The sequence below is a fragment of the Balaenoptera ricei genome, chromosome X (assembly GCF_028023285.1).
Source record: "Balaenoptera ricei isolate mBalRic1 chromosome X, mBalRic1.hap2, whole genome shotgun sequence".
NCBI lineage: Eukaryota > Metazoa > Chordata > Mammalia > Artiodactyla > Balaenopteridae > Balaenoptera > Balaenoptera ricei.
The window spans coordinates 25,843,930-25,860,525 of NC_082660.1; the positions used below are offsets into that span (position 1 = coordinate 25,843,930).

The following is a 16,596-nucleotide window of genomic DNA, read 5'->3' on the forward strand; positions in this document are numbered from 1 at the left end:
ACACCCTCTCCAGCATTTATTGTTTGTAGATTTTGTGATGATGGCCATTCTGACTGGTATGCGGTGACACCTCACTGTAGTTTTGATTTGCATTTCTCTAATAATTAGTGATGTTTAGCAGCTTTTCATGTGCTTCTTGGCCATCTGTATGTCTTCTTTGGAGAAATGTCTATTTAGGTCTTCCACCCATTTTTTGATTGGGTTGTTTGGTTTTTTTGATATTGTGCTGCATGAGCTGTTTGTATATTTTGGAGATTAATCCTTTGTCCGTTGATTCGTTTGCAAATGTTTTCTCCCATTCTGAGGGTTGTATTTTCGTCTTGTTTATGGTTTCCTTTGCTGTGCAAAAGCTTTTAAGTTCCATTAGGTCCCATTTGTTTATTTTTGTTTTTATTTCCATTACTCTAGAAGGTGGGTCAAAAAAGATCTTGCTGTGATTTATGTCAACGAGTGTTCTTCCTTTGTTTTCCTCTAAGAGGTTTATAGTGTCTGGTCTTAAATTTAGGTCTAAAAATATGGAACGCTTCACGAATTTGTGTGTCATACTTGCACAGAGGCCATGCTAATCTTCTCTGTATCATTCCAATTTTAGTATATGTGCTGCTGAAGCAAGCGCTAGTTGTAGACTTTTTCATGATAGCCACTCTGTATGTCCAGCTTTTTAATTTTTTGCCTTAACATTATTTCATTTGCACATGAACCTTATCAATATAGCCCACATATGGCTCAGTATTCTCTTCTATTAATCTTATAGAACACTTCAGAAAGAGATTACATCATCAGAGTCAAGTACTGTCTTTTTGTAATACAGATATATATTCTAGACTAAGAGGTAATTTGCAGCCACTGGAAATGCTAAACATAATAAATCATTAGGGACATAATTGATCAGGAATGTGACTACAGTTGTCAATTAGTCTGCAGGGTACTGGTTCCAGGACCCACTACAGATACCAAATCCCTGGATGCTCAAGTTCCATAGTCAGCCCTCTGTATCCATGGATTCCGCATCTGCCCAGGTGCAGAACCTGCAGATATGGAGGGCTGACTGTATTTACTGAAGAAAATCTGCATGTAATGGACCTGCACATTTCAAATCCATGTCGTTCAAGGGTCAACTGTATATGCTTAAACAACAGAACAGGTCTGTGAAATAAAAGGACTCTGTTACTTTGGGGCACTATACTGTGGTTTTTAAGTGTTATTTGACTAAATTAACAATTAACCTAGATGTTTTTCTACTGTGTAGATGCTACCTAATTCATGTACAGAGTTAAAGCCACAATCTTTTACAAATTGAGAAATTACATATATAGAAAGAATAGTTCTCTTTCTGCTTTCAGCTGTAGTCAATAATCTTTTTTATTCTCCAGATAGTGCAATCTAGCCTTTAGCAGTACAATATTGCTTTGAGTTATTTTCTTGCTGGTTGCCCTGGGGATTAAAATTAGCATCATAATTTAAAACAACCTAATTCAGATTAATACTAACTTAATTTCAATAGTATACTTTGCTCCAGTATAGCTCCTTTCCCACCTCCTCCTTCATGCTGTTATTGTCATACAAATTACACCTTTATTAATCATTATATACTATGCGTATGTTATACACTATATTTACTATACCTTACAAACTCATTGATACAATTTTATAATTATTGCTTTATGCTGTTGTCTTTTAAACCATATAGGAGAAGAAAAGAGTTATTAAGAAAAATACATTTATACTGTCTTTTATATTTACTGATTTACCTTGTGCTTTTTATTTTTGTATTGAGGTATGATTGACATACACAAAGGCTGCACACGTTTAATGTATACATCTTGATGAGTCTGAAGATAAGCATACACCTGTGAAACCATCACCATATACAATACCATAAACTGAACTATCACTTCTAAAATTTTTCTCCCTGTCATTTTTTTTTCTTTATGAGCGTAAGTAAAACTGTGTACCCTTTAACCAACACATCATGTGGAATTGAGTTACTCTCTGGTGTTCTTTCATTTCAGCCTGAAGGACTCTCTTTAGTATTTCTTATAGGGTAGGTCTCCTAGTGACTAATTCTCTTAGTTGTTGTTTATCTGGGAATGTTGTAATTTCTTCTTCATTTCTGAAGAATAGTTTTGCCAAATATAGGACTCTTGGTTGACAATCTTTTTCTTTTAGCACTTTGAATATGTAATCCCATTGCCTTCTGGCCTTGATGGTTTCCAGTATTTGGGGCAAGGTTTGACAATCACTCTCTTAAAGAGATAGAGCTGGCACAAAATCATCGCTCTACAGTGGGGAGCAGGTAGGACTGCTGGGAAACTCATTCCAAGGGGTGATGTAGCAATCTTCAAATGTGACTCATGTCAACTGAAGTCTAACATGAAGTAGAGGTTTGTTTCCTGAGGTATTCAACTCTACCTAATCATGTCAGACAACATTCCCAAAGATGAAATATTTTGAAATAAGTTGGCACTCACCAAGGAGACACTTTGTAGGTGAAAGAAAATCAAGCTGGGGGGAGCCACATGTGCAAATCAGACTTCAGAAAGGGGGTTGTCTGATTAGGAAATTCAGCTACTATGCAGGAGGACTGTACGAGTGGAGAAAAAGGTGAGAGGTTGGTAGTGACTACATTTTAGTGGGCCTTTCAGTCACCCCACAGAAAGTGGACACGATACTGATGGATATGGTGGAAGATAAAATCAGATTTACTTTCCAGATGTTTGTTAAAGTAAGGGAATTAGGGACATCCTTGCTAGTTCAGTTACCAAACACTGTGAACTCAATCCCAAAGCAGCCTAAGGACAGCCTGAAGGAAAAAGTGAGGGATGTATAGAGACTCAGTACTCTGGCCAGTAAGCACATATTTGTTCAAGAAATGAGACAGCATTAGGCCCCCTTACAGGGAAGCAGGAGAGCAGTGAACCCACACAGTGAAGTAGACTTAAGTAGAGGAAAGACCTTTTATGTTTTGTCTGATCATTGCCACTCTACAAGTTACCTGACCAGGGAAACAGAACTAAGCTAAAGTTTTAAATGAAGGTCAGAAACCTAGGGATTTGAGGAAGATGGTCATAAAAAGAGGCTATAAAAAAAAAAAAAAAAGAGGCTATAGAGTAATGTTTCCTCCCAGGGAAGGAAGGAATAAGCTTTGAGGTCATATTGAACTGGTTTTATACAATGACCTGGCCACCTTGTCACTTTATTAACTTCCTCATAGTTGTGAGGATTACTTTTAAAATAATACTTGTATATATCACTTATTGCTGTGTATGACATTGTAGACACTCAATAAATTATTATCATTACTTTCTTCAATCATAAAATATTTCTTTGGAATAAGAAATGGAGTAAAGGTTTTGCTCAAACAAATTATTTTTCTCTAGCAATTATTTCTAGAACCTATGAGGGACATTGTGCTGGATGATGAACAGAAACTCCTGCAAGAATCAATGTTGGTGAGTCACCACACAATTAAACTTAGAATCATGGTGGGAAAGGTAGTCAAAGGAATACGTAATATAATTATCCAATACACAAATGAAACCCTGACAAAATGCAGTAGTAAGTCAGATTTTGAAGATAAAATATAAAAGTCAATAACCCACAGGAAACCAGTGTACTATTTAGTTACTTTAAAGCCGTGTTATTAAAAGCCATGTTATTAAAAATTTGAGATAAATGTTTTTAAAAGCAAAAAATAGCTATTCAAAATAGCTTTATTGACCCTTCACCTCCTTCCATTACTATGTTTATACCCTACTTTAGGCTCTTATTACTTTACTCTTCTCACATGAACTGTGTCAATAATAACCCAATAGTTCTTTGTTTCTTTAGACATCCACCATACTGCTCATCTTTCTTTCTGTCCATCCATCCATCCATCCATTCAAATATTTTTCCATCTACTAGGTGCTGTGTTCATTTTGGGGGTTCTATTAAAAAAACAGATCTATTAAAAACAAATACCTCTAGGATTCTCTGTTCTCAATAAATACTCAGTCTTGTGAGGAGGGCACATACGTCATAAAATTATAATGCAATATGATAAGAATTATAGGATACCCATACGTTGAATTACTACACAGCTACACATATTAGAGAGTGAAAAGGGAGATAATAGAACAGAATATGATTTTGATATCATATGATGTTGATAGCAATATATCTACTATATATGTATATGAATTATACAAATACATTTTAGATAACTATTTCTATGCATATATATATGCATGAGCACATCAAGAATGATATTCATCCTAGTGCTAACAGTTTTCTGTCGGACTGTCAGAGTTGGGGGAATTTTCACCTGCCTCTTTACTCTTTTGTACATTGTTTGGATTTTTACAGTAAGCATATATATATATGTAATTAGATTTATAATTTAAAAAGCTGTGCAGACAGACAACATCAACTTGTGCTTGACTTTGGGGTTTAAGTGAATCTCAGACCCACCTTTTCCTATATAAGCTACTTGACCTATCAGTGCCTTTCTTCTTCATCTGAAAAATGGAGGAAATTATAATGCCTTTTGCATAGATTTGATATCATTTTGAGATAAGATAATCCAACTAAAGTCATGTTCAGTGGTATCTGGCAAAGAATAAGTGTTCAAAAAAGTTTGTTAGAGTAAGGAAGAAGAGGAGGAGGAGATGAAAAATTAATCCATTTAAAGTCCCTTCTACCATAGACCTATCTCAACACGGAGTCTCAGTCAAAGAAGCCTAGACTAGAAGGGCTTATCCTCTCCTTTGAGCTAGATTAAGTGTTTTCTCAGGTTTGCCCAGTGTAAGGCCCTGCCACATGTTAGCACATTTCAGGTGGTTCTCATGATTGTTCCATGCGAACCAATGACCAAAGTTGGCCTGTGGAAAGAATGGAGTAATGGAAGATGGATAGCAGGAGTCATAAGTTGATGTGCCTTGTGTGGGCTCTTAAGGTTCCTGAGGTATCCAAGTGTTCTATTTTAGCAAATAAAAGCAGTATATTCAGAGTATCAGGATAATGAGGAAATAGCAAGCATGGGGTTAGAGTTCAGGTGAAAAGGGTGTTGTAAAAGTTAGTGTGCAGTGGCTCATTTTAGTTAGATTCTGCTATGAAGAGTCAGGGGAAACAGTAATGCTATTGAAGGCAAAATAACAGTAATGTATTCTTCCCCATCATATTGATATGGCTTTCTCATGTTTGTTGAAGAAGTTGAACCATGCCTTCTAAATTTTACGCATATAGTCTTGGGGAAAGATGTGTACCAAACATGGCAGGAAAGCTGCAGAACTTTTGGACCTGAGGCAGCTTACGGAGTTGGGAAATGAGCATCTCAAAGGTAAGCTATGTGGAAAGAAGAGGCTGGCTATACCTTGTTGCTGTACAAGACCCCAGGGCTATTGAACATTTCACTTAGAGAAAGTGAGTAATAATGACAGAGGCTGAATATTTCTCTCAACAGTGATGAGATTGAGTCTTAACTAAGAGTTACAATTTTGTTGATACAAGAGATATTAAGGAATTTGCTATTTTTTGATGCTTCTGAGTTTGTGGATTGGAGGCTCTTGTACATCATGTATGAGGACCTCATTCAGGCTTATTAAGAGTTCTTATACTGCATTTTTATGCATCATGGACCAATTTCAACTCCTGGTATTGGCAGTTACTCATTTTGAGACAACAATTATGATCATATTTTTAAAATGGTACACAGAAATAACTGTAAACTCTCAGAAGTCCTTTCAAATATATAGGATAAAGTGGACTCTGATGAGAATGAATTTGGAAGAGTAGTAAATATTGCTTTAGAACCTCTGAGAGCATATAATGTGGTTGTCAGAAGGAAGAGAGAGGGCAAATGTAGCTTTGTTTGAATCTGAAGAGACTCATTTCTCTATGCTTCCCAGAGGAAAACCTAGAGATGGAGGCATCTGAGTGGTGAAACTTAAGATGCCTATTTCAAACTAATAAAAAACAAAACCAAACAAAAAAGACAAGATCTCTTTCTAGAGTTGGAGAGTCACAGAGTGGACAATACTACCATGGTAGTACTAGGACATCAAAACAACCTTAAGGGAATTCCCTGGCAGTCCAGTGGTTAGGTAGGGCTCCGTGCTTTCACTGCCAAGGGCCCAGGTTCAATCCCTGGTTGGGGAGCTAAGATCCCCCAAGCCACGTGGCTCGGCCAAAGAAAATAAATAAATTTTTAAAACTCTTAAAAACAATAACAACTTTAATAAGCCAAGACATGGACCAAAATGATGACGCATGAAAATTTAAAGGTGTTTTTTTTTAACTGACTATAAGCCTCTTTCTCCAGAAGAAGACACATTTGAATTTTGTTTGAAACAGTAAAATTGATGGTGCCAAATAGGTACTGTGACATCCAAATATTTGCGGTTAGTGGACATTAGTAATCTCAAAGCAAAAAGTGCTACAGGAACTATGAATTATATTAAACATAACATACTTAGTAAATTTGGTAAAGATTTTTCAGGAGGCAAGGGTACAATCATACAAAAATGGAAGACTGTCTCATAAGACAGTGGCCTTTGGAAACTTCAGAGTCAGAAATCCTGAATCTGGCCTTTTTAGAACATATTCGGGCAAGCACAGAATTGAACTGGATTGCCTGCAAATTTTACTAAATAATGGTGCTATTACAGGAAGGGGAGAAGGTTAAGGTAATTGCCCTCCTCCATGGATTCAGGGAAGCTAGGCATGGACAGTAGATTTCAGTGATATCACATCTCCTTGAAGCACCTTTGCCTCAAGGAGAAGCAGAGCCAGCTTCTTGGGTGTACAGCCTGTGCAGTTGCACAGGGCACTTCACTTAGCAGGGCCCCATACTTGGGTTAATTCTCTGTTATCACAGTCTTGAACCTTATTTTAAATAAAACTTTACATTAAATGCAACTTTAATTTTGTAAAATATTTTGCCAGTTTTATGGAAAAATAATTGACATAATCAGTTTATAATTTTAAGGCATACAGCCTGATGGTTTGATTTACACATATTGTGAAATGATTACCACAATAGGTTCAGCTAATATCCATCTTCTCATATAGAATAAAAAGAAAACAAAAGAAAAAATGAATTTTTTCTCCTTGTGATAAGAACCCTTAGGATTTACTCTCTGAACAACTTTCCCATATATCATACATCAGTGTTAACTGTAGTCATCCTGTTGTACATTACATCCCTAGTATTTATCTTATAACTGGAATTTTGTACCTTTTGACCACTTTCCTCCTATTCCCCCTCCTCCCCTACCCTCCACCTCTGGTAACAAGAAGTCTGGTCTCTTTTTGTATAAGTTTGGTTGTTTTTATTTTTGTTTTTTTTTAGATGCCACATATAAGTTGAGATCATTCAGTATTTGTCTTTGTCTGACTTATTTCGCTTAACGTAATGCCTTCAAAGTCCATCCATGTTGTTGCAAATGGTAGAATTTCTTCATTTTATGGCTGTATAATATTCCATAGTATGTATATGTGTGTGTGTGTGTGTGTGTGTGTGTGTGTGTGTGTGTATACACACACATACCAGAACTTCATATCCATTCATCCATTAATGGACAGTTAGGTTGCTTCCATGTCTTGGCTATTGTAAATAATGCTGGCATGAACATGGGGGTACAGATATCTTTTCAAGTTAATGTTTTTGTTTCCTTTGGATATAGTCCCAAAGGAAATTGCTGGATCATATGATAGTTCTATTTTTAATTTTTATCATAGTGGATAATTGAACCTGTGCGTTAGCCTTTTTGCTTAAGTTAATTCAAGTTGAGTTTATGCATATATAAGAAAGGAATCTGATCAATGAATACTGTATCTTCAAGGTTTATAAAAATAAAATAAAAAGATTACTCATTAAGATGGTTGGGAAAATTTACGTTTCTTCATATATTCACCATTACGAGGAAAGGAAATAAGCTATTATTCCCTAGAACCCATTATAAAAAGAGTCCAGATTTATCTTAATTGATTCCAGACCTCAGAAAGCTGAAGACACATTGTTATAATATGAAGGAATGAATATAAGCTGTAGGCAGATGAGATAATTAGACCCTTTCTCTTCTGTTCAGGGATTTATCTTTGTATTCATTTGAGTAGTAGCTCTTGCACAAGTGATTAGTTCTTTGAGAATGTATGCAGACCTTTATCAATCCCTTTTAAAAGCAGATTTCCTTTCCATGAATGGCTTTCCACCTATGAACTAATAGAAACATATGCCTTTGATATGTTAGCAGTTTTTGTGTGTTTGATGCAAAAGGGATTTTGGTGTCTTGGGCATTTGATATCCTTTTATTCCTCTCTGTAAATCTCACAGACATTTTCCCTGGCTGGAATGTAAATCATTGTGTATATCAATAAAGAAAGTCATATTGGACTAGAGGATGAGAAGACCTTAAAGAACCTGCAAAGATGCCTCCTTTAGACTGGACTTTTTATTTTGTCCCTATGCTTTCAATTCCAGAGCTTTCCAATTGCTCAGGACACTTTCTCCATTAATACTTACCACCTCAGTTTACATCAGTTAAGCTAACATTTACAGAGAACCTATTCTTGTCAGGGACTGTGATAAGTCCCATATGGCTTTTAGCATCTCCCAAACTTTTTTTTCCCCTTTAATGTGGGTCTTTTTGTAACAAACCTTCTATAGCTTTTTAAAAATGCCTAATGAGGACTTCTCTGGTGGCGCAGTGGCTAAGAATCCGCCTGCCAATGCAGGAGACATGGGTTTGAGCCCTGGTTCGGGAAGATCCCACGTGCCGCGGAGCAACTAATCCCGTGCGCCACAACTACTGAGCCTGCACTCTAGAGCCCGCAAGCCACAACTACTGAAGACTGCGTGCCACAACTACTGAAGCCCGCGTGCTTAGAGCCTGTGCTCCACAACAAAGAAGCCCACGCACTGCAACGAAGAGTAGCCCCAGCTCACCATGACTAGAGAAAGACCGCGCACTGCAACGAAGACCCAGCGCAGCCAAAAATAAATATAAAAAAAAATTAATTAGAAAAAATGCCTAATGATGTATTTATTATACTCTTACATATGAATTTCAATTTGACTGGTTATATATATCTAGATGAAAAAATCTTTTTCTTCAGTACCGTAAAAATATCACATCATTCTCTTCGTACATCCAAATACACTAAGATATCAATCTGGTTCTTGGTTCTTTGAAGTTCATCTTCATTTTTCCTGGAATTTATCTTTTTTCCTTTGGCCTTTTATGTACCTTTACAATCTAAGTGTAGTATTTATAATCTGTGGATGATTTCACCTTTAATTTGGCAATTTTATCTTTATTATTTCTTCAAATCTCTCTCTCCCTTTCTACCTTACTTCTTCCCGCTTCTCTCCTCCTCCTACCCTTGTCCCTTCCTCTCTTTTCTCTCTCTCTAAAAGTTTTCCTCTGCTTCTCCTGGTATGTGTTGCTACTATTCTATATTCTGTATTTTTAAACTTTTCTTTTACACATGCTCTCTAGTCTTTGTTTTCAGGAAAGGTAATTCTATTTGTTGTTCTACCGCATAAACACACCTATTGTGTTCCATATTTCAATGATCATAGATTTTATGCCCTAATAATTCTACTGAATTCACGATTGTTGTTCTTGTTTCATATTCTTAATATATTTACTTATTTACAATTAATTTACATGTGACCTCTACTGCAGGCTTTTAGGGTTTTCTCTTTTTCCTGGAATCCTGAACATTCCTAATGATTCGACATGACACAAGTCCCTTTCATTCATGTTCTAGGCTCTTGGAGAGCCATTTAAATCTGGAGATTTATCATTCAGTTTTGGAAATTTCACTCTTTGATAATTTACCTCCATCTGTTTTCTCTATTCTCTCTTTCTGGTACTGCAATTAGTCATATGTTAGAATGAGTCAGTTGTTTACCTATTTTTTTATTTTTAGTATCTTATTTTCCATCTCTGTCTCATTCTACTTTTTGTGAGATTTTTCTCAACTTTATATTTCAGCCCTTCTGTTTAATTTTTAATTCTTAATATCTTATTGTTATTATCAAGAACTCTTTGTAATTATCAAGTTCTCTAACTTTTTTCCTATTTTAATAGAATTCTGTTTTTAATTTTTGGATGAAATATCTTGTGCTCTGTGGATATTAATATATTCAATTTTCTTTTACTGTATATGTTGTCTCTCTTTCCTCCGATTTTCTCTTTTTTTTTTTTTTTTCCAAGATTGAGACTCATCAAATGCCTACTAATTTGGGGCAGTTGTTTTAAATTAAGAGTGAGACACTACAAAAGCCTGTCTTTTGGTTGCCTTAACTCTAGGGCTTCCAGATGTCAAGTCCAGCTTTTATTAATAGATCTCCCAAATGTCGGTGTTAGGACTTTTTTTAAAAATTTATTTATTTTTTAGATTTTTATTTCACATTAGAGTATAGTTGATTAACAATGTTGTGTTAGTTTCAGGTGTATAGCAGAGTGTTTCAGTTATACATATACATGTATCTATTCTTTTGCAAATTCTTTTCCCATTTAAGTTATTAAGGAGTATTGAGCAGAGTTCCCTGTGCTGTACAGTAGGTCCTTGTTGGTTATCTGTTTTAAATATAGCAGTGTGTACATGTCAATCCCAAACTCCCAATGTATCCCTCGCCCCCCACCCTTCCCCCCGGTAACCCTAAGTTTGTTCTCTAAGTCTGTGAGTCTGTTTCTGTTTTGTAAATAAGTTCATTTGTAGCATTCTTTTTAGATTCTACATATAAGTGATATCATATGATATTTGTCTTTCCCTATCTAACTTACTTCACTTAGTATGATAGTCTCCAGGTCCATCCATGTTGCTGCAAATGGCATTATTTCATTCTTTTTAATGGCTGAGTAATATTCCATTGTATATATGTACCACATCTTCTTTATCCATTCATCTTTTGATGGATATTTAGGTTGTTTCCATGTTGACTATTGTAAACAGAGCTGCGGTGAGTATTGAGGTGCACGTATCCTTTCGAACCATGGGTTTCTCCGTATATATGCCCAGGAGTGGGATTGCTGGATCATATGGTAGCTCTATTTTTTAGTTTTTTAAGGAACCTCCATACTGTTCTCCATAGTGGCTGTACCAATTTACATTCCCACCAACAGTGTAAGAGGTTGCCCTTTTTTCCACACCCTCTCCAGCATTTATTGTTTGTAGGCTTTTTGACAATGGCCTACATATCAGTCAGACAATTCTGACCGATACGAGGTGATATCTCATCGTAGTTTTGATTTGCATTTCTCTAATAATTAACAATGTTGAGCATCTTTTCATGTGCCTCTTGGGCATCTGTATGTTTTCTTTGGAGAAATGTCTATTTAGGTCTTCTGCCCATTTTTTGATTGGATTGTTTTTTTGATATCGAGCTGCATGAGCTGTTTGTAAATTTTGGAGATTAAACCCTTGTTGGTTGCTTAGTTTGCAAATATTTTCTCCCATTGTGTGGGTTATCTTTTCGTTTTGTTTATGGTTTCTTTTGTTGTGCAAAAGCTTTTAACTTTAATTAGGTCCCATTTGTTTATTTTTGTTTTTATTTTCATTAGGAGGTGGATCAAAAAAGATATTGCTTCAATTTATATCAAATATGTTCTGCCTATATTTTCCTCTAAGTGTTTTATAGTATCCCACCTTACATTTAGGTCTTTAATCCATTTTGAGTTTATTTTTGTGTATGGTGTTAAGGAATGTTCTCATTTCATATTTTTACATGTAGCTGTCCAGTTTTCCAAGCACCATTTATTGAAGTGACTGTCTTTTCTCCATTGTATAGTCTTGCCTCCTTTGTCATAGATTAATTGATCACAGGTGCGTGGGTTTATTTCTGGCTTTCTGTCCTGTTCCATTGCTCTATATTTCTGTTTTTGTCCCAGTACCATACTGTTTTGATGACTGTAGCTTTGTAGTATAGTCTGAAGACAGGGAGCCTGATTCCTCTGGCGCCATTTTTCTTTCTCAAGATTGCTTTGGCTATTTGGGGTCTTTTGTATCTTCATACAAATTTTAAGATTTTTTGTTCTAGTTCTGTGGAAAATGCCATTGTTAATTTGATAGGGATTGCACTGAATATGTAGATTGCCCTGGGCAGTATAGTCACTGTGACAATATTGATTCTTCCAATTCAAGAATATGGTATATCTTTCCATCTGTTTGTGTCATCTTTGATTTCTTCCATCAGGGTCTTATAGTTCTCAGAGTACAGGTTTCTGCCTCCTTAGGTAGGTTTATTCCTAGGTAGTTTATTCTTTTTGATGCAGTGGTAAATGGGGTTGTTTCTTTAATTTCTCTTTCTGATCTTTTGTTGTTAGTGTATAGAAATGCAATGGATTTCTTTGTATTTATTTTGTATCCTGCAACTTTACCAAATTCATTGATGAGTTCTAGTAGTTTTCTGGTAGCATCTTTAGGATTTTCTATGTATAGTTAGTATCATGTCATCTGCAAACAGTGACAGTCTTACTCCTTCTTTTCCAATTTGGATTCCCTTTATTTCTTTTTCTTCTGTGATTGTGGGTGCTGGGACTTCCAAAACTATGTTGAATAAGAGTGGTGAGAGTGGACATCCTTGTCTTGTTCCTGATTTTAGAGGAAATGCTTTCAGCTTTTCACCATTCAGTATGATGTTAGCTGTAGGTTTGTCATATATGGCTTTTATTATGTTGAGGTAGGTTCCCTCTACACCCACTTTCTGGAGAGTTTTCATCATACATGGGTGTTGAAATTTGTCAAAAGCTTTTTCTGAATCTATTGAGATGATCATGTGGTTTTTATTCTTCAATTTGTCGATGTGGTGAATCACACTGATTGATTTGTGGATATTGAAAAATCCTTGCATCCCTGGGATAAACCCCACTTGGTCATGGTGTATGATCCTTTTAATGTGTTGTTGGATTCTGTTTGCAAGTATTTTGTTGAGGATTTTTGTGTCTATATTCATCAGTCATATTGGTCTGTAATTTTCTTTTTTTGTTATATCTTTGTCTGGTTTTGGTATCAGGGTGATGGTGGCCTCATAGAATGAATTTGGTAGTGTTTCTCCCTCTGCAATTTTTTGGAATAGTTTCAGAAGGATAGGTGTTAATTCTCCTCTAAATGTTTAATAGAATTTGACTGTGAAGCCGTCTGTTCCTGGGCTTTTGTTTGTTGGAAGTTTTTAAATAACAGTTTCAATTTCAATACTTTTTAAAAAAATTTTTACTTATTTATTTATTCATTTTTGGCTGTGTTGGGTCTTCGCTTCTGTACGAGGGCTTTCTCTAGTTGTGGCAAGTGGGGGCCACTCTTCATCGCGGTGCACGGGCCTCTCACTATCGTGGCCTCTCGTGTTGTGGAGCACAGGCTCCAGATGCGCAGGCTCAGTAGTTGTGGCTCACGGGCCCAGTTGCTCTGTGGCATGTGGGATCTTCCCAGACCAGGGCTCAAACCCGTGTCCCCTGCATTGGCAGGCAGAGTCTCAACCACTGCGCCACCAGGGAAGCCCCCCAATATCAATACTTTTGTGATTGGTCTGTTCATATTTTCCATGTCTTCAGTCTTAGGAGATTGTACCTTTCTAAGAATTTGTATTTTTCTTCTAGGTTGTCCATTTTATTGGCATATAGTTGCTTGTAGTAGTCTCTTATGATCCTTTGTATTTCTGTGGTGTCCATTATAACTTCCTCCTTTTTCATTTCTAATTTTATTGATTTGAGCCCTCTCCCTCTTGATGAGTCTGGCTAAAAGGTTTATCAATTTTGTTTATCTTTTCAAAGAACCAGCTTTTAGTTTCACTGATCTTTTCTATTGTTTTCTTTGTCTCTATTTCATTTATTTCTGCTCTGATCTCTGTGATTTCTTTTCTTCTACTAACTTTGGGTTTTGTTTGTTGTTCTTTCTCTAGTTGCTTTAGGTATAAGGTTAGGTTGTTTATTTGAGATTTTTTTTTGTTTCCTGAGGTGAGATTGTATTGCTATAAACTTTCCTCTTAGAACTGCTTTTGCTGCATCTCATAGGTTTTGGATCATCATACTGTCATTTGCATTTGTCTCTAGGTATTTTTTGATTTCCGCTTTGATTTCTTCATTGATCCATTGGTTGTTTAGTACCATACTGTTTAGCCTCCACATTTTTGTGTTTTTTTTTAGTTTTTTTCTTGTAGTTGATTTCTAATCTCATAGGGTTGTGGTCAGAAAAGATCCTTGATATGATTTCAGTTTTCTTAAATTTACCGAGGATCACTTTGTGGCCCAGCATGTGATCAGTCCTGGAGAATGTTCCATGTGCACTTGACAAGAATGTGTATTCTGCTGGTTTTGGATGGAATGCTCTATAAATATCAATTAAGTCCAACAGGTCTAATGTGTCATTTAAGGTCTGTGTTTCCTATTGATTTTGTGTCTGGATGATCTGTCCATTGACGAAAGTGGGGTGTTAAAGTCCCCTACTATTATTGTGTTACTGTCAATTTCTCCTTTTAAGGCTGTTAGTATTTGCCTTATATTTTAAGGTGCTCCTATGTTGGATGCATATATATTAACAATTGTTATATCTTCTTCCTGGATTGTTCCCTTGATCATTATGTAGTGTACTTCTTTGTCTCTTGTAACAGTCTTTATTTTAAAGTCTATTTTGTCTTATATGAGTGTTGCTACTCCACTTTGTTTTGATTTCCATTTGCGTGGAATACCTTTTTCCATCCCCTCAGTTTCAGTCTGTATGGGTCCCTAGATCTGTAGTGGGTCTCTTGTAGACAGCATATATATGGGTCTTGATTTTGTATCCATTTGAGCAGTCTGTGTGTTGTGGTTGGAGCATTTAATCCATTTATGTTTATGGTAATTATCAATATGTGTGTTCTTATTGCCATTTCATTAATTATTTGGGATTTGTTTCTGTAGGTCTTTATTTAAGAAATAAAGGTAAAAAGTAAGATTAGTATTGCTATACATTTGACACTACCATTAAAAGAAACACATCTGAATTGTGCCTAATGTTAGATAGGAACTATTCATGATTTTTGTGCTTGTTAATGTATTCAGGCAACTCATAATTTAGATAAAACCCAAGGTACCAAATTTGGAAAAAGCACTGCATGGTAAGATACAGTGTTTGGTAGGCTATAGTGTCAGAGGTGCTTTTTATTTTATTGTTTTTTCAATTTTTAAATTTTTTTGGCCATGCATGTGGCACGTGGGATCTTTAGTTCCCTGACCAGGGATCGAACCCGTGTCCCCTGCATTGGAAGTGTGGAGTCTTAACCACTGGACTGCTAGGGAAGTCCCGTGAGATGCTTTTTTTTTTTGTGGTTTTTTTTTTTTTTTTTAAACATCTTTATTGAAGTATAATTGCCTTACAATGGTGTGTTAGCTTCTGCTTTATAACAAAGTGAATCAGTTATACATATACAATATGTTCCCATATCTCTTCCCTCTTGCATCTCCCTCCCTCCCACCCTCCCCATCCCACCCCTCTAGGTGGTCACAAAGCACCGAGCTGATCTCCCTGTGCTATGCGGCTGCTTCCCACTAGCTATCTATTTTACATTTGGTAGTGTATATATGTCCATGACACTCTCTCACCCTGTCACATCTCACCCCACCCCCTCCCCATATCCTCAAGTCCATTCCCATGAGATGCTTTTTAAATTGTTATTTTTAATTAGCTTCTTTGTGTCTGGAATGGGGTTTTTTTTCCCCTTTTTTCTTTATTGAGGAATAATTGACCAATATAATTGTATATATTTAAAGTGTATAATGTGATGATTTGATAGACATTGTTGAATGAGGTGATGGATGCATTAATTATCTAGCTTTGCTTTTGATCTACAAAAGATATACCTGACATTAGTATATCTTAATGTAAGTGAAAGCAAATGAAACATTGAGGCATGCTTAAAAGTTAAAATTCTTTGTAAAACAGTGAAGCAAGGTTTTAAAAAAATAAATTGCAATAAAAGTTATATACATATTCAGTAACAATATAAAATCTGCTAAGCTGTAATTATTTTAGATCAATCACATGGAAGATAAGTGGTAGCAGTGGAAATCAGAGAATTGATAGGCAAATCAAATAAAAATTAAAGGAATCATGATTATAATATGGGTGACTTCCAATACAGTATTTAAGTTAGAGACTTGAGATAACACATAGAAAATGTTTCTACAGTTTTAAATAGGTCACTCAAATATTTAGGAGAAACTGGGACTTATTCTTTTCCCAAAATGTAAACAAATACAACTCTAATTATACTTTATTGTTTCTGAGATAAATTTCTCCCTCTCTATTCTTCATATTATCCTTAGGCCTTAACCTCCCGATCCCTCATTTATCTTCAGTCTTCACTAAGCATTTGTTAAACTCTGTACTGTGATCTTGACTTTTTTAATATTTTATTTATTTTTATTTTCTTTCTAGGTATATTGAGAAGTAATTGATGTACATCACTGTGTAAGTTTAAGGTATGCAGCATGATGGTTTGATTTACATATATTGTGAAATGATTATCACAATAAGTTTAGTTAACACTCATCATCTTGTATAGATACAATAAAAAGAAAAAAAAAAGTCTCCTTTTGACGTGAGCTCTTGGGATCTACTCTCTTAACAACTATC

The 16,596-nt window shown here is 35.7% G+C and overlaps 1 non-coding gene across 1 annotated transcript; it reads right to left on the reverse strand.

The window, feature by feature from the left end:
* Nucleotides 1-509: 509 nt before the first annotated feature.
* On the reverse strand, nt 510-616 carry LOC132358103 (U6 spliceosomal RNA). The gene has a single exon (XR_009500457.1). It is a non-coding gene; the product is annotated as a U6 spliceosomal RNA (small nuclear RNA).
* Between the last annotated feature and the right edge of the window lie 15,980 nt (nt 617-16,596).